Genomic DNA, 22,046 nt, shown 5'->3' with positions numbered 1-22,046 from the left:
TGAAGATTTCTAATGCTTAATGGTTTCAAAACTATCTCTAACATTGTTCATATTTCCTTGAATCAAAGGTCTTTGGGAAGACAGAATTAAATGTTTGTCCCAGCCTTCGAATCTGACCCTCTATCAAGCTGTGATGCCTTTACTTTTCCATTTTCTTCTCCAACACAAATACCCATAGCAGGTACTCAGGGGAGAGACGATCTGGCTTGTAACTCTAACTGGCTCCATGATGGCTGTGTTTCTGAAGTCAAATATTTATGTTTTAGATTACATTCTGTGGGCAGATGCAATGCTGTTATTCCATGTATTTGCTTTTTTTTTTTTCTGTTATCCACATGTTCTCTCTAGGCCCTTTAAGCAAACAGTAGTATGTTTGCCCCAGTCAATACTGCACAGGGGAGTAACGAATGGGGAGAAATTAGGGTGCTGTGATTAGAATCCCAAATTCAAGGCCCAACCTTAAATCTACTGAATCTGTGGTTCAAGTCCTCCAAGTGTACAGATGCTAAAGCTTGAGAAGCACTACTCTACATTTGAGAAGGAAATGCTAAGGGCCAGGTGTGTGCTGAGGAGTAAGAGTGACTCCTGGGGTGTGCTGTCCATTCTCAAGCCATAGTTGTATTTGCCTTACATGGAGAGTTTCTCATCTTTTCAACACCTCCATAGTTCAGGTGACTTTGGAGGTCACACAATACATTGCTATTTTTTCTGGATGAATTCAGAAAGAAGCAAAGTGATGCTCTCTAGTGAAAATGAGACAGATAGGGTTTACTGTGTCAGTGGCTGAACAACAACAAAAAAAAGACAAAGCAGCTGTTAAAAGATTACCAGCTAGAAGTTGGATAAACAGGAACCTGCCTTGTCAACATGAGATAAGATTGAAACAAGCCATGAATTACTATCTCCATCTTAGCATTTTTTTCTAGTCCTCTCCTCCTTAGTAGGCTCCACTTGAGAAGAACAAAGTGTGACCACTGTTTAGCCTTCCTTAGCCCTCCAAAGATGGCAATCAAGTGCCCTTGTGGTATGTCCCATAATAAGTCATGTCAAGGGCTGCACAGAGGACTCCATTTTGAATATCAGGGGATTCTATCTTGGATTCCAGATGCTCCTGCAACCTAATTAGCATACACTGCCATTCTGAGAAATACCTGCCCCTTGAAAGAAGCCCACTTAATATTCATTACTCTATTGTCTCCACCAAACCCCTAAAAGCCCTAGCCTTGCTTCCCTTTTTGAGCCAGTCTTTTGGAAAGGCTTATATCCTTGCTGACTCCTTTTGCTTGACTCAAGCAAAAAAAAGCTTGCTGAGGTTAAAGTTTGTCTTTTGTGTGTATTCTTACTTGGGAAAAGACAAGGACCCTTTGTGTCAGATTGGTGACTGGTAACAAAAAGACCTGCAGTTCTGTCAAGCTATTTGGGTGTCTATTATAGACTGAACTGTGTCCTCCTAAAATATGTGTTGTAAATCCCAACCTCTATGCCTGTGGTTACAATTGCATTTGGAAATGGGTAGTTTTTGTTGTGTTCATGAGGAAGGATTAGCATTGGGTGTCTTGAGTCAATCATTTACTAGATATAAAAGGGGCAATTCAGCCAGCAAAGATGGGAGAAGATACACACCATGCCACATGGAGATCTGCAATGAACCAGGAAAAAAAGGCTGAAGAGAAAAGGAATTTCCCCCAGAGCTGACAAGAGGAAGCCATCCTCTAGAGCTAGGGTCCTGAATTTGAACTTATAGCCTCTGTTTATTAATACTGTTCGCTTCTGATATTTCTGTTATAGCAGCACTAGATAAGTAAGACAGCGCAGTGGCCCTCAACTCAAAATCCAAGCTAAAAGAGACTGCAAGTTTCAAAACAGAGACTCTACTTTTTAAAAATTTTTATTTTGCTTTAAGTGAAAGTTTACAAGTCAAGTCAGTCTCTCACACCTTGCTACATATGCCCAATTGCTCTCTGCCTAAGGCGATAGCCTGCTCCCTCCCTCCACTCTCTCTTTGTGTGTCCATTTCCTGAGACTGTAATCTTGATCTTTGTCCTCACAGAAAGATTTGGAACCCTGGACCCGGCTGCCTCTCCAGACACCACCTTGTGATTAGGCCAATCTTCTGGTCTAGGACCAAGTTGTTAAGCCTATAACATGAGGGAATTGTGATTTAAAATCTTCTTGGCATTAGGTAGGCTTATGGTCTGAAAGACACTGCTTTGTGGCTAATAGACCATTCCTCTTCCTCCCTGGAGGAAATCATGCGACTCCCCACTTTCTTCCTTGCCCTCCCATGTGCATTCTTCTTTCCTAAGCCACTGCTTTATTTCTGTTTGACTCTTGTAAGGGACTCTTGTTTTATGGCAACCTTGGCTTTCCTGATTCTTCACTCTTCCAAGAACCAGATGTAAGCAGTATAGAAGTCCACTGTAAAAGTATAGGCGATCTGTGTTCTAGGGTAAAAACACCACAAGTTTAGTAAAGCAAAAAGAGTGTTTTATTTGGCATATATTCAAAGAGACAGAAGTAGGAAATGGACAAGCATGCCGCCAGATCCATGTGTATCCAACTCCAAGGAATATTATAGAATAGACAAAAGCAGAAAAATGGACAAAATGTGCTGCCACAGCCATGTCTGTTAGAGTCCAAGGAATGTTCCACAATGACCAGTACATATGAACATTATCAAATTGGAAAACCAGAAATTCACCCACACTTTCATGATTGAACCCACCCTACTCCAACAAATTCTTCATGACAATCTCTTTTACATGCTGTGCGCACAGCTTTTAAATCACTGAAAAGACTTCCAGTCTTTTTTCAGTAAAGGAAGGCTAAATAAGACCCATATGCAACCTGTTTTGACTTACCTACAAATTTGACTTACAGACACCGTCAGGAAGTGATCTATGTCATAACCTGGGATGGCCTATAGTCATATTTTACAATCCACTTGCCAACTTCTGTATTTTAATTGGTTTATTTAGACCTTTTACATTCAATGTAATTGTTGATTCTTCCAGAGCTTGCGTTTGGCATTTTGTTTTTTTGTTTTCTGTTTGTACTTTCTCTCTCTTTTTTACTTCTTTTTTGCTGTCTCTTTACAGATGACTTGAACTTTTTAAAAATCCATGTTAATTTATAGAGTTTTTGAGTGTATCTCTTTGCATAGATTTTTTTTAGTGGTAAAACAATATATATGTACATCTATATGTATATATAAATCACAGTGTGTCGTCATATTACCCATTCAAATTAAGTGTAGCAAGCTGTCTTAGGCTGGGATCTCTACAGAAGCAAGACCAGTCAAGCATGTAAACACATATATATATAGAGAGAGAGGTAGTCATATCAAGGAAATGGCTCATGGGGTTGAACAGGCTGGAATGTCCAACGTCTCTGGGTCAGTGTGGAGACTTCCCCAATTCACGTACCATGGGGTGGCACAGCCAAGATTAGTAGGCCAGACAGCAAGGCTCTTGCTCACAGGCTTTGAAGACTGACAAATCCAAAGATAAGTAGGCAAGATGGCAGGTAAGCTGCTAGCTCAAGTCCGAAGAAACAGAAGTCAGAGGAACAGAAGCCAGCTGCAGGTTCCAGAACAAGCAAAACCTTAAGATCCTTGCCAAAGAGTCCACCTATACGGGATGCAGGTCACACCCTCAAGGAAATCCTTTTTCAACTGATTGGCTACTCACAGCAGATCCCAACATGGAGCTGATCACATATCAAATCTCATCATGGAAGTGATCACATCATCATACAACTGCCAAACTACATCATAACTGCCAAACCACTGAGAATCATGGTCCAGCTGAGTTGACACACAATCTTAATGACCACACAACCTTACCTCCCTTTTTGGGGGGTGGTGGTTTAATCTTCTGCATTTCTATGCTTGCTTTTCTTAATGATGCAACATGTCTACCATGAGTGAGTCACTCCTACTTTTCATTTTCTTTCTAATCCCTCTTCTCTTCCTTCTCCTTCTTCTCTTCCTTTTTTATGCCTTATTCACTGTTTACTGCTCACATCCAAAGGAATAGGATAATTCTCTTGATGAAGTTTGTACATTAGGATATTCATCCATAATGTGATCTAAAATAGTTTGTGACTTCGACCTAAACCCGGAAAAATGGTATACAGGTAATCAAGGAACAAAAGGGAAGTTTTGGGATGAAGGAAAGACTAAGCTGTCTAGGGAGGAAAGATGCCACAGGGCATGGGATAAGACTATTGTTTATTTCTCCCAATTAATTCAGCACTTCCAAGAAACTGAGAATATGTGAAAACCGAGAATATGTAATTGCTTTTCTTTAGGAATTTCTGAATATATAATGCAAATTCTTTAGGAAGTTTTGAATATGTAATACATAATACCTTATGAATATGTAATACATAGTTGGCGGCCGGTCACACAAAATCACCTTGGATTGGTTTGTCTTCAATCCACAAGGAAGTTAGAGAAAAATTCTAAGGAAAATACCTGGGAGGTTAGCATTTCGATGACACAAGTGTCCCTCCAAGCTATTTTGGCTCTCTTCTCCCTACTTGAATAGCTTGGGAATCTCCAAACTTCACCTAAAGACATCAGGAGCACTGTCACATGGAGATTTGGGACCCACAACCCTGGGTCACCTGCATATCAGGTGATTCTTCTCCTTGTTGGTAGAGAGTCAACTTGTTAATACCTATGTTATGAATGGATTCTAATAAAATATTTTCCTGATGTTAAAAGCTGGCATTTCTGACAAAGGGAGCTCTTCTTTGAGCTTTCAAACTTTGCTCCCTGGAGCAGTACCATGTTATCTTTGAGACAGGAAATGTTTGAATGAACCAACGTATGGTGTTCCCTCTCGTGCAGCAATCTGCTCTCGTTTATTGGAGATTTAGTTCTTGGCTCATATTTCTCTACCCAGATGCATCATTATTATCAGTGACTTAGATCAGTGAGCCCTCGAAGAAATATGTCACTTCTGAGTATCTCACAATCTCACATTTTATTAATTCTAAGTAATTATGTTCAGAGCTTTCAGGTGATATTTGATTTCTTTTTTGAATGTTGTTAAATTTTTTTCAATTGCAAAGTTAATAATTTGAAAACAGGAACTGAAAGCTTCCTAGCAACTCTTTCACTTTCAGATTTTGATTACTTTTTAGTGTATTGGTCCCGAGGCCTGATGGATAGGCCTCTGATTCCATATCAGAAGATAGAAGTTTCCAGTCCATACTTGGTCCCTTGTTTATTGCTGGGCAAGAAGTGGAAGCTTCTTGAATTGACTTCCAGTGGTTGGCTCTAGAGATGTTCCTGGAGGGGAGGGGTGGAGTTTAGGTTGTGTCTTCTGGCACAGATCAAGAAACAAACCAACAACTGAAACCAAACCCTTAGCCACTGAGGTTGAGTTGATTCCATAAAGATTAAACCTGTTGCGGTCCAGTGCATTCCCACTCATAGTGATCCTATACGGCAGAGTAGAACTGCCCCATAGGGTTTCTAAGGCTGTAAATCTTTATGGAAGCCAATTGCCCCATCTTTCTCCATTGGAATGGCTGGTAGGTTGCACCACAAAGCGCCTAACCACTACACCACCAAGGTTCCTCAAAGATCAGCAGTTAACATGAAAGAAAACTAAAAATGGGCAGAATCTCAAGAAGACCTTGAGCAAACCTATGTCCCAATAATTGTCATCATACTAGATTTGGTCAATAGTTTGCATTATGTCAGTGACAGCAAACCACTAGAAATATTGTATAAAGAGTTGTTATCGACATTATAGTGACCCTGGTTTTCCTGGCTCACAGTCTTGCTCTCAGACTGGTAGCTGATGGCCAAGAAAAAGATGTGAGAAATAAAATAGCCCACTCTAAATGATGGAATAAGCTTCTCTGGAGAATTCTATGTTTCAAATGGCCTGTAATGAAAAGTTGGAAATGTGGTTATTAAGCCTAAAACTGCCTTTGAAATCTGGACCCTCACAGAGTCTGAGGCACATCAACTGCGCTAACCTAGCTCAGGGATTCAACTTCTCCTGACAATTACTGTCAAATACTCCATGGTGAAAACCCTGGTGGCTTAGTGGTTAAGAGCTTTGACTGCTAACCAAAAGGTCAACAGTTCGAATCCATCAGGCTCTTCTTGGAAGTTCTGTGTGGCAGTTCTACTTTGTCCTATAAGGTGGGTATGAGTAGGAACCAACTCGAGGGCAAAGGGTTTGGCTTTTTGGTTTTATTCTCTAAGTATTCTTTCTGTTATTTGCCTTGCTTTGTAAGCACAATGCACTAATATTTGATAAACTCAAGGCAAAATATTCAGGCAGATCCCCCTTCTACATTCAACATTGCTCCCTACCACCACCAATGGAATTTCTTTCGGTTCTCTCAGAAGTCCCCAAGATCGGAGCTTCTGTACTGCAAACAAAAACAATCTCATGTATGCCCTCCAAAGTGTGCAGTTTGTCTATCCTGAGATGGCAAGACCGTCTCTGAACTCTCATAGCCAAAGCTGTGCATGAAAGGAGCTGGTGTTTCTGCAGAACAAATGATCTAAGTCCATTTTCCTTAAAGAGAGCCTTCTTACTACTTGTTAACTTCAAGGAAGCACAAGAGAGATGGAAAGCTCAGAAATGATCTATCTCCTTGATGGTCCAGATCTTTTGCATCCACAGAGACCCAGGTACAAGCCCTCTTCCACCCACTTCTTTTCTTCTTCCTTTTTTTTAACCTGTGCATCAACCTTCTATGTTTCTTCCCAGCATCTGCAGCCCCTCTTTATCAGTGGACATAGCACTCTGCCCCTCCTAGCCATCTTTCCCCTTCCACTTTCTTTGTGTCTACTGCTCCTCTTCCTGGGTGAAGGTTCCCCAGGCTCCTTATTCCCCATTCAAATTTCTATGCCAGTAGTTCTAAACCTATCTGATGGTAAAAATTACCTGGGGACAATTCTAAAGTATATTAATTTATGACCCCATCTTATTTCAATGCAATCAGGAATGGGGAAGTGGACCAAGGAATCCATATTTTTATAAAGTTCTCAGGCTATTATTCCCAAGCTTTGGTGTCACTGAAATACACCCTTTATAGTATGTATGACCTTTATGTCTTTGTTTTTATTATATTACCTTTTAATATCTTTCTGCCCCTGACTTCACAGTTCTAAATTCTAGTAGTTCAAATTCAGGGTGTCAAAAAACTTGTTGCCACCAAGTCGATTCTGACTCATAAGAACCGTATAGGACAGAGTAGAAATGCCCCATAGGGTTTCCAAGGCTATAATCCTTACAGAGGGAACCCTGGTGGCACAGTGGCTGCTTGTTGGAATGGAACAGGAGCTCAGCTAGAGAAAGATGTGGAAGTTTGATTCCATAAATGCTTACAGCCTTGGAAACTCTGTGGGGCAGTTCTAGTCTGTCCTATAGGGTCACTGTGAGTCAGAATCCACTTGACTCCAATGCGGGGATTAATCTTTATGGAAGCAGACTGACACATCTTTCTCCCCACAGTGGCTGATGGCTTCCAACCACCTAACTCCTGGTTAGCAGCTGAGCACTTATCCACTGTAACAGCAGGGCTATGATTTTATGCAGGCTCTAGGGGAAGATGCTTTTTTGTTTCTTCCAGGTTCTGGTAAATCCAGGTGGCCCTTGGATTGCACCTGCAGTATAACTCCATGGGCGTCTTTCCTCTGTGTGTGTCTCTGTCTTGTCCCCTCTTTTAGAAAAATGCCACTCAAATGGGATTTGGGCCCACACTACCCCGATATGATGTTATTACAAATTAGCTGATAACATGTTCAAGAAGCTATTTCCAAACAAGGTCACATTCTCAGATATTGGGAGTTAGAGCTTTGAGATATCTTTCTGAGGGGGACATAGCTGAATCCATTACAGGGCTGTATGTATATACCATAGATTATTCAAATAGCTTCCAATTAATGGACATGTGGCTTATTTTTAGGCTTTTTCTATTATACAATTTTAAAAGATTAGCTACTATCATATTTCATTTTGTAAATTTACCCATGTTTATTTGGAATTGATTGCTAACAAAAGGCTTGCTGAATGGGAGGATAAATGCAAATAATATTTTGCTAGCTGCAGCTGTGTAAGTTTGGAATCTGTGCATATCACGTAGTAGAAACTCCATGAAGATATGTTGCAGAAAAAGAACTGGAATAATTTAATGGAAACATTTCCATGAAAAGTTACTTAGGGCATATTACTTTTGTTTTGGGAGTGAGAATTCTGCAGCCACAACTGCTTTTGATCAGTACAATCAGAACTTAGAGTACAGTAAGTGGGGTAGAGAATTTAGGGGTAGGGAGGATAGAAAGGAGATTGGTTTTCCATGGAGAGGAAAAAAAGCAAGCTCCCACTAGGACTCGAACCCATTATCTATTATTTACAAGACTTTTAACCAACCAAGCTATAGGGCTTTTACAAACGTGAGGCTTAATGCTGTTTCTTTTCTTTTCTGATTAGGCGAAATATTCTTGGTGGAAAATCTACACTATCCAGACCAGTTTTTGGTGAGAATGTGGACAAACAACAAGCAGACGTTTTGCTTATTCACATGTGCTGTAGAACTAATAACGCATTCAGAGTATCCAGCCGCTTAAGTGTCAGCGCCAATAATGCAATTAGTCCAAGGATAACCCTCAGCAAGTGTCGAGGCAGCCCAATCGTTCCAAATGGGATGCACTTTTCTAAAAACAAACCTCGCCGTTACGTGGCTCATCTTTTATAACTTAGAATCTTCGTTCGGACGCCCTAATGAGGGTCCCTAACAAAAGAATTTCACTGAGTCTCTCCCTGACAAGTGATTGTCACTTGCACTCACAGCAAGCAGTGATTTGGAGGGGACGGAACGGACGAGACGAGAAGGCTGGGAGGGTTGAATTCAGCTGCTGAGTCTCCCTCAAAACCATACCCACCGAGTGCCGTCATAAAACCATTAAAACAAAACAAAACAAAAAAACCATTGCTCCTTACAATTCCGGAATGCCAAAATGGAGCGCTATAATGACTAATCAGAAAACCAGAGGTGTAGAGCCTCTTGGGGGAAGGCGCAGGAGAAGGGAGGCCGGCAGGCCACACTGGTTTCCTGGATCCAGGTAAAATTCTCCTAAAGTTAAGAGTCTTTGGGCTCCAGGGAAACCCCGCTGTACCCTACTCACTCAAGGCTGGTTTCAAGCGCAGTAGGTCATCCGCTCGCAAACAATGTAACTTCTTCTGGTCTCTAACCCGGCCCTTGCACCCTGCGGTAACCCCCACCCCTGCCCGGGGTTGCATCCCCGGGACGCTCAGAAGGCGGGGTTGGATAGCTGTGAATAAGACCGCAGCCCTGCTCCACGGAGAATGTCCGGCATGGGACTGTAGAAGAGCGGTGGAAGTCGAGGTGAAGCTACAGAGTCCCTGGCCCCTAGGACACTCCCGGACTGAAACGCCTGAGGGGATCAGCAGGGTAGGCCGACAGGGGAGGGGAGATCCAAGAACCTCGGCCAGATCGCTTTGGTGGGGTGAGAGCTGGCGGCATGTGTCCTCTCAGGGTTTGGGGCGACACCAAGGAATGGGTCATTTGCAAACTGACGCCGGCTCTGGGATCTGGGAAATAAGACCGTCCACACATGCAGAAAAAACTGGGAGATCTATTTCCACAACAAGGAAGCTCTCTCACAAACGGATACATTTACGCACAACACACAGAACCATGACTCGATTTCCAGGTGGGTGATGCGGGAGCTCCTCTGTTCCCTGGTTGCGAACATAAGGAATAACTTCCCAATGCCCACCCCTGACCCCCAGACGCAGCTGAGGAGAGGCTTCACCTCCGCCTGGTCACAATAAACTCACACGATTTGCGTATTCGTATGGAAATAAACATTAACTGTTTTCCCATTTCTACTCCAAAGCTAGAAGCCCTTCACCATGCTAATTTGTTCGGTAATCCTCTGTTCCCCTTCCCAGTGCCATTGAAAAGTAAGACAGGAAAAGATGGACTGAAAGAGGAGACAAAGAACGAACGGGCTCCATCACTTCATTTGGAATTTCCTTAGTTTTCTGAGTAGTGTTTGGAGTGTGGGACAGCCTGAGGTTACCAAGCAGAGAAGAATCTTACTGTTTTACTTTCCCTTCTTTGCACTCCTCCTCTACTATCCCCTCAACGGTCTCCAAAAATTGGATCACATTTTTCAGACACGGATGGCAATAGACCTTACGTAATTTCAGATTTGTCCGTAGATAATAGTGAAGAGGATTTGAACTTATAAACGTAGGAGTCGTATAAACAATACTTCGGTGCATAAGTAAAATGGCATCCCCAGGCAGCGGGAATAGCTCGGTCGGTGAGCGTTAGACTGAAGCTCTAAAGGTCCCTGGAGCAATCTCCGGTTTTAGCAGTTTTGTTTCCCTTTGCATAATTATGATCATAGCTTTTTAAATATAACAGTTGCATTCCAAGGCTTTAGGAGTGTAGTAGAACTAAGTGTAAATAAAGTTTAGCAAAAACTTCTCCAGAAGGAGGGCGTAGCTTACTGATAGAACGCGTGCTTTGCATGTAAGAGGTGTAGAGATCCATGCCCAGCACCTTCAGAGTTTTCCTGTATTTCAACACGGTTTAAACTCATTCTTTAAGGAATTGAGCCCCGGGGTCGTCCAGGAGTTGAGAACTTGGCTATCAACCAAAAAGCCAAGGGCAGATTCTCGGAAACACTATGGAGCAGTTCTATCCGGTCTTATACTGACACTATGCCTCGGAATCCACTCCATGGCACCCGTTTTATAGTGCTCCCCCGCCCCAAGGAATGCAGATGTAGTTCTCCTAATATTTTCAATACCATTCCTGCATACATAGAAAGTAAAAACATAACCCGGTGCATTCCTTCAATGCTCTTCCATTCACAGGCTGTGAGCCTCTACATCCCTTAAGGAGACTGTGACAACCGAAGGAAGATGTTAAGAAAGGGGAGAAATGAAGAGCGTGATCCCAAAGGAATCACTTGCAACATCTTGACGCAAAAGCCTGCACATTAACTGGTGGTTCACCCTGGCTCTCATTTGTAGTGTTATTAAAAAGACAGAAAGGCAGAAAAAGAGATGGGGAAAGGCTTCTGCAGACAGTTTTCTTTAGTGCATTGTGTTTTCTGGGCCAAACAATGGAGCAAAAGCAGAAAAGCCTATCTTAATGCCCACCGATTTCTCTATGGGAGCTTGCCCCAAAATTCAGCGATGGACGGCTGTAGGTCCCGAGTCTTTTTTAGATGAGCGCTTGGCTAGGACTCTGGGTAAGGTAACGCAGTCAGGGAATTAGAAGCTTTCCTAATACGAAAGGAGAAGAAATAACTAGAATCAACACATCCTCAGCCGATATTCCATAATATCAATTTTCCTTTACTATCTCACTAACTCCATTTTCCTCCTTAATTTAAATCTTTAAATAAAATATTTACTGGAAACCAGAGTTAACAACAAAAGGAGGTAGACCCATGTGAAGAAGCAGGGAAAAGCTTTTCTGTCAAAATGGGAAATACATACAGGCAGTATCCCACTTACACCATATGTGAGTTACGATGAACCACACTTACGATCCGCATTTTTTGTACATCTTGTCGTTCTTAATATGCCCTACATACAATGTTGTTTATGTTATTATTCTCATGCCAACCATGCAAAATAAAGGATAAACTTATAAAAATATTGACAATTAAAGGCAACATTAATGAAAACTAAGAAAAGCAAAAAAAAAAAAAAGATATTCAACTTACATAAGAATTGACTTAGGACACCACTGTTAGTGGGGCACTACTACAAATAATTTTGCTGATGTGGCACGACTCAAAATCAGAAAAAACAGCAGCAAACATCCATTAATAATCAGAACCTGGAATGTATGAAGTATGAATCTAGGAAAATGGGAAATGGTCAAAAATGAAATGGAATGAATAAACATTGATATCCTAGGCACTAGTGAGCTGAAATGGACTGATATTGGCCATTTTGAATCAGACAATCCTATAGTCTCCTATGCTGGGAATGACAACTTGAAGAGGAATGGTGTTGCATTCATCATCAAAAAGAACATTTTAAGATCTGTCTGGAAGTACAATGCTGTCAATGATAGGATACTATCCATACGCCTACAAGGAAGACCAGTTAATATGAGTATTATTCAAATTTATGCACCAAACACTAGGGCCAAAGATGAAGAAATAGAAGATTTTTATCAGCTGCTACAGTCTGAAATTGATCGAACATGCAATCAAGATGCGCTGATAATTACTGGCAATCGGAATTCAAAAGTTGGAAACAAAGAAGGATCAGTAGTTGGAAAATATGGCCCTGGTGATACAAACAATGCCAGAGACCAAATGATAGATTTTGCAAGACCAACAAATTCTTCATTGCAAATACCTTCTTTCACCAACATAAATGGCGACTATACACATGGACCTTGCTGAATGGGACACACAGATATCAAACTGACTACATCTGTGAAAGAGATGATGGAAAAGTTCAATGTCATCAGTCAGAACAAGGCCAGGGGCCAAGAACCATCAATTGCTCATATGCAAGTTCAAGCTGATACTGAAGAAAATCAGAGCAAGTCCACGAGAGCCAAAATATGACCTTGAGTATATCCCACCTGAATTTAGAGACCATCTGAAGAATAGATTTGACACATTGAACACTGGTGACCAAGGACTGGACAAGTTGTGGAATGAGATCAAGGACATCATACATGAAGAAAGCAAGAGGTCATTGAAAAGACAGGAAAGAAAGAAAAGAGCAAGATGGATGTCAGAGGAGACTCTGAAACTTGCTCTTGAATGTCGAGCAGCTAAAGCAAAAGGAAGAATTGATGAAGTAAAAGAACTGAACAGAAGATTTCAAAGGGCCTTTCGAGAAGATGCAGCAAAGTATTATAATGACATGTGCAAAGAGCTGGAGATGGAAAACCAAAAGGGAAGAACATGCTCGGCCTTTCTCAAGCTGAAAGAACTGAAGAAAAAATTGAAGCCTCAAGTTGCAATAGTGAAGGATTCTATGGGGAAAATATTAAATGAAGCAGGAAGCATCAAAAGACGATAGAAGGAATACACAGAGTCATTTTACCACAAAGAATTAGTCGATGTTCAACCATTTCAAGAGGTAGCATATGATCAGGAACCAATGGTACTGAAGGAAGATGTCCAAGCTGCTTTGAAGGCATTGGCGAAAAACGAGGCTCCAGGAGTTGATGGAATATCAATTGAGATGTTTCAACAAACAGGTGCAGTGCTGGAAGTGCTCACTCATCTATGCCAAGAAATATGGAAGACAGCTTCCTGGCCAACTGACTGGAAGAGATCCATATTTATGCCTATTCCCAAGAAAGGTGATCCAACTGAATGTGGAAATTTTATCCTTAATATCACATGCAAGCAAAATTTTGATGAAGATCATTCAAAACCGGCTGCAGCAGTGTACCGACAAGGAACAGCCAGAAACCCAGGCTGGTTTCCGAAGAGGATGTGGAACCAGGGATACCATTGCTGATGTCAGATGGATCCTGGCTGAAAGCAGAGAACACCAGAAGGATGTTTACCTGTGTTTTATTGTCTATGCAAAGGCATTTGACTGTGTGGATCGTAACAAATTATGGTTAACATTGAGGAGAATGGGAATTCCAGAACACTTAATTGTGCTCATGAGGAACCTTTACATAGATCAAGAGGCAGTTGTTCAGGCAGAACAAGGGAATATTGATTGGTTTAAAGTCAGGAAAGGTATGCGTCAGGGTTTTATCTTTTCACCATACCTATTCAATCTGTATGCAAGCAAATAATATGAGAAGCTGGGCTATATGAAGAAGAACGGGGCATCAGGATTGGAGGAAGACTCATTAACAACCTGCATTATGCAGATGACAGGACCTTGCTTGCTGAAAGTGAGGAGGATTTGAAGCACTTATTAATGAAGATCAAAGACCACAGCCTTCAGTTTGGATTGCAGCTCAACATAAAACAAAAATCCTCACAACTGAACCAATGAGCAACATCATGATAAATGGAGAAAAGAATGAAGTTGTCAAGGATTTCATTTTACTTGGATCCACAGTCAACAGCCACAGAAGCAGCAGTCAGGAAATCAAAAGACACATTGCATTGGGTACGTCTTCTCCAAAGGACCTCTTTAAAGTGTTGAAAAGCAAAGATGTCACCTTGAAGACTAAGGTGCACCTGACTCACGCCATGGTATTTTCAATCGCATCATATGCATGTGAAAGCTGAACAATGAAGAAGGAAGACCAAAGAAGAATTGATGCCTTTGAATTGTGGTGTTGGTGAAGAATATTGAATATACCATGGACTGCCAGAAGCGAGAATAAATCTGTCTTGGAAGAAGTACAACCAGAATGCTCCTTAGAAGCAAGGATGGCGAGACTGTGTCTTACATACTTTGGACATGTTGTCAGGAGGGATCAGTCTCTGCAGAAGGACACCATGCTTGGCAAAGTACAGGATCATTGGAAAAGAGGAAGACCCTCGACAAGGTGGATTGACACAGTGGCTGCAACAATGGGTTCAAGCATAACAACAACTGTAAGGACGGGGCAGGACTGGGCAGTGTTTCGCTTTGTTGTGTATAGGGTCGCTATGAGTCAGAACCGACTGGACGGCACCTAACAACAACAACAACTACAGATAAAAGGTGACTGGATCACAGGTATGATGAAAGCTTCCTTTGTAAAGAACAGTCTCTGTCTCTGTTCCTTCATGGTCAATCTTATCACACCTGCTTCTTATGACCAGTAAACTTCTAGGAATTTCCATTCCACTGCTGGTAAATTTCTAATGCTTTTTGGTTTGAAAAGTGTCTCTATCTCTGTATGTATTCCTGTTGAATCAAAGTATCTTTGGGAAGACACAGAATTTGATGTTTGCTCCCAGCACTCCCATCTGGGATGTCATTACTTCTCAATTTTCTTCTCTGATGTAAATATCCATAGCAGGTAGTCAGGAGAGAGATTGTCTGGCTTCCAAGTCTGATTAGCCTCAGGTTGGTTGTATTCATGGGGTCAATTATTTATTTGTTTTAGGACCCATTTTATCAACAGAGGTAATGTGGTCATTTCATGTGTTAGCTCTTTTTCCTGTTATCCACTTGTTCTCTCCAGGCACTTTAAGAACACGGTAGGAAAAATTGAAAGGGTCATGTGGGGACAGTAATACTGGCTTCAAAAAATGAGCTAGGAAGCATTCCCTCCCCTTCTATTTTCTGGAAATGATTGTGTATAGTTTGGGTTAATTCTTTAAATATTTGTTGGAATATTCTAATTAATCTTTCTGGACCTGGTGATTTTTTGGGGGGCGGGGAGGGGTAGAGGACTTTTAAAGTTAGAAAATTAAATATCCTCAATACAATGCTATTCACAGTACATATACATTTTGGGTAAGTAGTGGCCATTTGAGTTTTGTGAGCAATTGGTCCGTTTCAATTAAGTTGTCAAATTTATGTGTGTAGCATAAATTAGACTATTTCCTTATTATTGATTTGTTGTCTGTAGAGCCTATAATGATATCCCCTGTTTCATTCCTGATTCTGATACTTTGTGTTTTCCTTCTTCTTCTTTTTTTTTTTTTTTTTTTTGGTTTGTTTGTTTTTGTCAATCTAGGGGTTTGTTAATTTTATTCATCTTTTTTTTTTTTTTTGTCTGTAGAGCCTATAATGATATCCCCTGTTTCATTCCTGATTCTGATACTTTGTGTTTTCCTTCTTCTTTTTCTTTTTTTTTTTTTTTTTTTGGTTTGTTTGTTTTTGTCAATCGAGGGGTTTGTTAATTTTATTCATCTTTTTGAAGAACCTACTTATTCTTTCACTGCTTTTCTCCATTTTGTTTACTTTCAATTTATTTCTGCTCTTATTTTTAGTATTTCTTTACTTCTACTTGATTTGAGTTTACTTTGCTCTTCTCTCTCTTTTTTTAGGTTCTTCAAGTGAGAGTTCACATAATTAACATGAGGCTTTTTTCTTTTCTTCCGTATGAATTTAGTGGTATAAAATTCTTTCTCAGTGCTGCTTTAGTGTGTCCCACAAATTTTGACATGTTGTATTTTCATTTTATATCCTTGAGACTTTCTCTTTAACCTATAGATTATATAAAAGTGTGTGGATTAGTTTCCAACTTGGAAAATTTGTTTTCTGTTTCTGTGACTGATTTTTAGTTTGATTCCATTGTGGTCAGAGAACCCACTTTGTATGATTGAATTCTTTTAAATTTGTTAAGGTTTGTTTGAGGGTCCGGAGTATATGCTGTATCTTGATTCATGCTCCATGGGGACTTGAAAAGAATGTGTATTCTGCTCTTGTTTGGTGAAGTGCTATATAAATGTTGACTAAGTCTGTTGGCAGATGCAGTTTTTTAGTCCTTGTGTATCTTTGCTGATTTTCTGTTTAGTTGCTTTTCAATAATTTAGAGACAGTGTTGAAGTCTCCAACGATAATTGTGGATTTGTCTACATCTCCTTTCAATTCGATCAGTTTTTTCTTCACATATTTTGCACCTCTGCTGTTTGGTGCCTACATATTTAACACTGCTATTCAGGTAGTCTCAACTTACCTTAGTGTTACGATGAAACAGAGAACTGGATTTTTTTCCCACTTATCATTAGTAATAGGTAATACAGTGTATAATTTATTTCTGTCATCACATCTGTAAGTTTGTGTGTAATTTTTCCAACCTCCCAAGATAAATAAAGCTTGGATTTATAAAAATATTCATAATAAAAGGCAATAATACTGAAAACTAAAGAGAGGAAATGAGATATTTGACTTATAGCAGAATCGACATAGGAAGGAGTCATTAGAATGGAACCTCCTTGTAATTTGATGACTTCTTGTTGCTTTTGGTGGGTTGATCCTTTTATCATTAATTGATGTCTCTCTTTGTCCCTGTTAATTTTTTGTTCTGAAGTTTTCATTATTTGATATAAATATAGCCACTCGTGTTTTCTTTTGATTAATGTTTGCATGATATATCTTTTTAAAATTCTCTTTAATTTCTCCCTAGCTATATAATTATATATATATATATATATAAAATGAGTTAGTTGTAGATACCTTATACAGGCAGTCCCCCAGTTATAAATGTCTGACTTCGAGACAACTCCTTTTGCCCTTTAGTGTTACATAACTTTGCCCTCACTTTGAAATGATTCAGTCAACCCTACTCCAACAAATTCTTCATCACAATCACTTTTTCATGGTGCATGTACAGCTTTTAAATCATTGAAAAGGCTTCCAGCCTTTTCTTGCACTAAAGGAAGACTAAGAAATGTATGCATTTGTTTTGAATTTTGTAGAAGTTAAAAAAAAATTATTGTGCTTTAAGAGAAAGTTTACAAATCAAGTCAGTCTCTCATACAAAAATTTATATACACCTTGCTATATACTCCTAGTTGCTCTCTCCTTAATGAGACAGCAAACTCCTTCTCTCTACCCTGTATTACCATGTCCATCCAGCCAGCTTCTCTTCTCCTCTTCCTTCTCATCTCCCCTCCAGACAGGAGCTGCCCATGTAGTCTCATGTGTCTACTTGATCCAAGAAGCTCATTCCTCACCAGTATCATTTTCTATCTTATACTCCAGTCCAATCCCTGTCTGAAGAGTTGGCTTTGGGAATGGCTCCTGTCTTGGGCTAACAGAAGGTCTGGGGACCATGAGCTTTGGGGTCCTCCTAGTCGCAGTCAGACCATTAAGTCTGGTCTTTTTACTAGAATTTGAGGTATGCATCCCACTGTTCTCTTGCATCTTCAGGGACTCTCTGTTGTGTTCCCTGTCAGGGAAGTCATTGGTTGTAGCCAGATACCATCTAGTTCTTCTAGTCTCAGGCTGTTGTTTCTCTAAGATTTGAACTAAAGACTGAAACTCACATTCTGTTTTCTTCAGATTTCTGTAGAGCAAAAAGTGGGATGAGAGGAGTGAAGAAGCAGAGTTCCTAAGAGAGGTAACTAGGGTGAAATGAAGCCCTTCTGTGTAAGAAAAATAATTAAGAATACCTGAACAGAGACTTGAAACCTGGACCATCAGATTGAAAGCCCACTGCTCTACCAACTGAGCTACCCAAACCTATGTAGTGTTTCCTGAGCCTCTCTTTTAGGCTTCTTTATGGCAGTTGCAATGTTCTAGCTGCTCTTTGGTAATCTTGTGGAGCCTTTCTTCTCTGTCCTACTGGTTCTCTATGAGTTGGAATAGACTTGATGGCAACAGGTTCATTTTTTTGGTTGTATGTTGCCAACTGGTTTCATATTTCATGTGTTCAGATAGTTTTCCTTGAATTCTCCTTGTTGACAAGAATATTTTGTTTGAAAGAGGTGGTGTCATCCATTGGATCATTTCTCTTCCTTCTGTCTTTGCCTTGTATCTCTTTAAATTTTAACAACCAGAGCATGACCCCAAGACAGAGCACTGCCAGGTTTCTGATGGCACGGATAGATGCGGAGGTCTTCAATACTTGCTAAATGTTGTGAATTTATCCCTTTGTTCCTTATTTCCCCACTTGCACCTATTTTTCTTGAAGCAACACGAATGCTACTCTTTTTCGTATCTCTCTGCGTTGTCTTGTACATCTTTCTTGCAGCCTTGGGAAACAGGAGAAAAGAGTTGGAGAGAATTTGAAGATGTATGAGAATGTATCAAAATGATGGGTTTGCAAAGGAGCCTGGATTTAATCTTCTCCATCTCTGTGCTTATCTTTCTTAAACATGTACCATGTTCACCAATGTGAGCCACTCCTTCTTCTTAGTTTCTTTCTCTTGCTTTGTCATATCTTTATTCACTGTTTGCCGCCACATCCAAAGGAAGAGGATAATTATCTTTATGAATTAATGTACATTAGGACGTTATGATTCAAGATAGTTCGTAAGTCTTGAGCGAAACCTGGAGAAAATACTGTACAGTCAATCTGGGAATGAATAGCGAAGTTTTGCTGTGAAGGAAAGACTAACCTCTCTGGGGAGGAAAGACAGAATAGTTCCTCTGGGAAAAGAGTGTTGTTTATTTCAAAAAAAAACTCAGCACTTCCAAGAAACAAAGGCTATGTGAAAACTGAGACAATTTGTAATTGCTGTACTTTGGGAATTTGTGGATTTCTCTTTTCTCCTACCCTACCAATGTATCAGGCATAGGCAGGGGTGGGTCATACAAAATTGCCTTGGATTCCTTTGTGAATCAATACCAAGAGAACTCAGGGATGACTTTTAAGCAAAATATCTGAGAGGTTAGGATTTCAATGAGAGAAGTGCCCCTCCAAGTTATTTTGGCCCACTTCTCCCACTTGAAATAACTTGGAAGCCACCAAATTCCACATCAGACCTCTGGACCACTTACCAAGAGAGGTTTGGGACCTACTCCCTAGTTGCATGTGATTCTTCTACTTGTTGATAGAGGATGAAATTGTTAAAAATTATGTTATGAACAGATTAAAATAAAATCTTTTCCTGGCATAAAAAACGGGCATTTCTGGCAGGAGGTGCTCTTGTTTGAGCTTCCAGACCTTTCTCCTCAAAGCAATGCCATCTTATCTTTGAGACGGGAAAGGTCTGAATGTACCAACTTTTGGAGGCTCCTCTCCTCTTGCTGTCATCTGCACCCTTTTATTGAAGAGTTTTCTTCTTGACTCTTATTTCTCCACCAAATGCATCATTATTATCAGTGTCTTAGAGGAGTGCCCTTGAAAAAATAGGTCATTTCTGATCATTGCACAGTTTATTAATTCTATGAAATTGTTTTCAGTGGTTTCAACTGCTACTTGATTCCTTTTTGAATGTTGTTGAGTTTTCTCCCAATTTCCAAGTTAAACATTTGAAAATAGAAACTGAATGCTCCCTGGTAACACTTCCCCTTCAGATTTGGACTACTTCTTTAGTGTATTGGTCCCGTGGCCAGACGGGAAAGGCCTCTGATTCCGGGTCAGGTGATTGAAAGCTGGAGCCCCTTCTTGGTGCCTTATTTCTCCTATGGCAAAAAGTAGAAGCTTCTTGAATTGGCTTCCAATGGAGAGTGTTTATTTTAGGAAGCAAAAGCATTTGAGATACATCTGTCTATTCTTACCCTTCTGAGCCCTCTCTCTCCTCACCCCCCTACATTGTCCTTTGGCTGCATCTCCCTCAGAAATCTTGGTGTGCTGTGAAATGACCATGTTATGTGACTTTATTTGAAGTTCTAAAGACAAGAAACTGGAATTCTGTAGGCGAATGTAAGAAATGTAGAAGGGAAGGAATTTGAATTAGGTACTTGCCACTTCTCATGGCATTTTATTTCAGCTAGGTGTATGTGCAATGTGGGATGTTTTCTACAAGAGGGTGTTTCAAAACCTCCAACGAAAGTCGTTTCACGATGAACCAGATTAACGAGCCTGAAAAAACCCAGAGTCGCACAAGAAAACTTATAAAATATTAAGGCTAATCTCCTCTCGAACTGAACCACTGTGGCCCCTGGTAGAGTCGGTGGCTGGAATGTGGATATTCTACTCAATGTTGGTGTTAAGTGCCTCCGCGTTTCTTGGTCGCTGGAATGTGGGTATTCTACTCAATGTTGGTGTTAAGTGCCTCCGCGTTTCTTGATCGCTGTAGTTTGGTTGTTCAAGGTCGTCTAATCACGCATCCACCACTGACTGCTTTGTCAAGGATCCTAAGAAAGAGCCTTTTTAACCCACTGCGATTGAGTCAATTCCGACTCGTAACGTCCCTATAGGACAGAGCAGAACTGCGCTATAGGGTTTTCAAAGGGAGGCTGGTGGACTCAAACTGTTAATCTTGTGGTTAGCAGCTGAGTTCTTAATCACTGTCGGCTAAACCAAAAAACCAAACCCATTGCCGTCGAGTCGCTTCCGACTCATAGCGAGTCTACTGGACACAGTAGAACTGCCACTTAGGGCTTCCAAGGAACACCTGGTAGATTTGAACTGCTGACCACTTGATTAGCAGCCTTGGCTCTTAAGCCCTAGACCACCAGGGTTTCCAATAATGAATGGAAGAAATCAGGGGCTCGTCCGGGGTTTGAACCCGGGACCTCTCACACCCAAAGCGAGAATCATACCACTAGACAAACGAGCCGGCACTTTGTGCCCTTCTTACGGGCAGCAGAAAGAGCTTTATGGTTTCCTCTAGTCTGACTGAGCAGGTAGGACTGCTTAGATGATTAAAAGAACTAAAACACTTTCTTTGGGCCATTTAGTTTTCTCCTTTCTCTCCGTACTTGTTTTTCTACCCTGATATTCCATGACATGCTAACTAAAACCCAGTATTTATGGACTAGTTGTTCTGGCAAAATCCTTCTTGCTTTGGGGTAAGGACTGGTTCCTTTTCTTTCCCTTCCTTCTTCTCTTTCTTTTGCTGACGCCCTGCCCTGGCAGATACTAAGCCCCAGGAAGCAGAAATGGGAGAACACTAAAAGCAATCAGTTGGACCATCGGCTTCCTTTTCTTGTGAGAAGAGCAAACATAATAAAAGAGATGAGAGGATGAGAGTTGCTAAAAAGTGAAGAGAAGGTGCCAGGGATTGAAGCAGAAAACCCATGAGTGAGAAGCACGCTCTCTACGACTGAGCTACACCACCTGATGGCTGACTAGCTTGGTGATGACTCTTGTTTTCATAAAAGCAAACTGATATTTTTTCTGTGGGGCTTCTCCAAAAAAAGCAAAAAATAAAAACCCTAAGAGTTGCCTTGAAAGAGGCCATTGGGTTAAATGCCACCCTTTCTGAAACCATTCATGTGGATACTGTCTAGCGCTGTCACAATGAGAAAGTTAACTGGATTGTAGTCTGAATAACCGTTTCTGGTTCTAGGATCTTCCCACTCTGGTAGTCGACTCCAAGGTACACTGGCCAACAGATACTTTAAATGAAAGTTACTTGCCTTCACCAGGAAAGTCCCCGGAGGATCACACCTCTCCAACATATATCACATGGAAAATGACTCCAAATTGAGGTCTCCTTGGACCACCAGCAGCCTCCGGCTTTAGTGGAACTGGCTAACTGAACTTCACTTCTAGTTGGATCAGTGCCCTGCCAACATCCCTTT

General features: G+C 40.8%; 1 non-coding gene across 1 annotated transcript; it reads right to left on the bottom strand.

Moving 5' to 3' along the window:
* Positions 1-21,007: 21,007 nt before the first annotated feature.
* TRNAP-UGG (transfer RNA proline (anticodon UGG)) lies at positions 21,008-21,079 on the bottom strand. Its single transcript has one exon. It is a non-coding gene; the product is annotated as a tRNA-Pro (tRNA).
* Between the last annotated feature and the right edge of the window lie 967 nt (positions 21,080-22,046).

Source organism: Elephas maximus, chromosome 1, assembly GCF_024166365.1.
Source record: "Elephas maximus indicus isolate mEleMax1 chromosome 1, mEleMax1 primary haplotype, whole genome shotgun sequence".
Taxonomy (NCBI): Eukaryota; Metazoa; Chordata; class Mammalia; order Proboscidea; family Elephantidae; genus Elephas; species Elephas maximus.
This window is presented reverse-complemented; position numbering and strand designations above follow the sequence as displayed.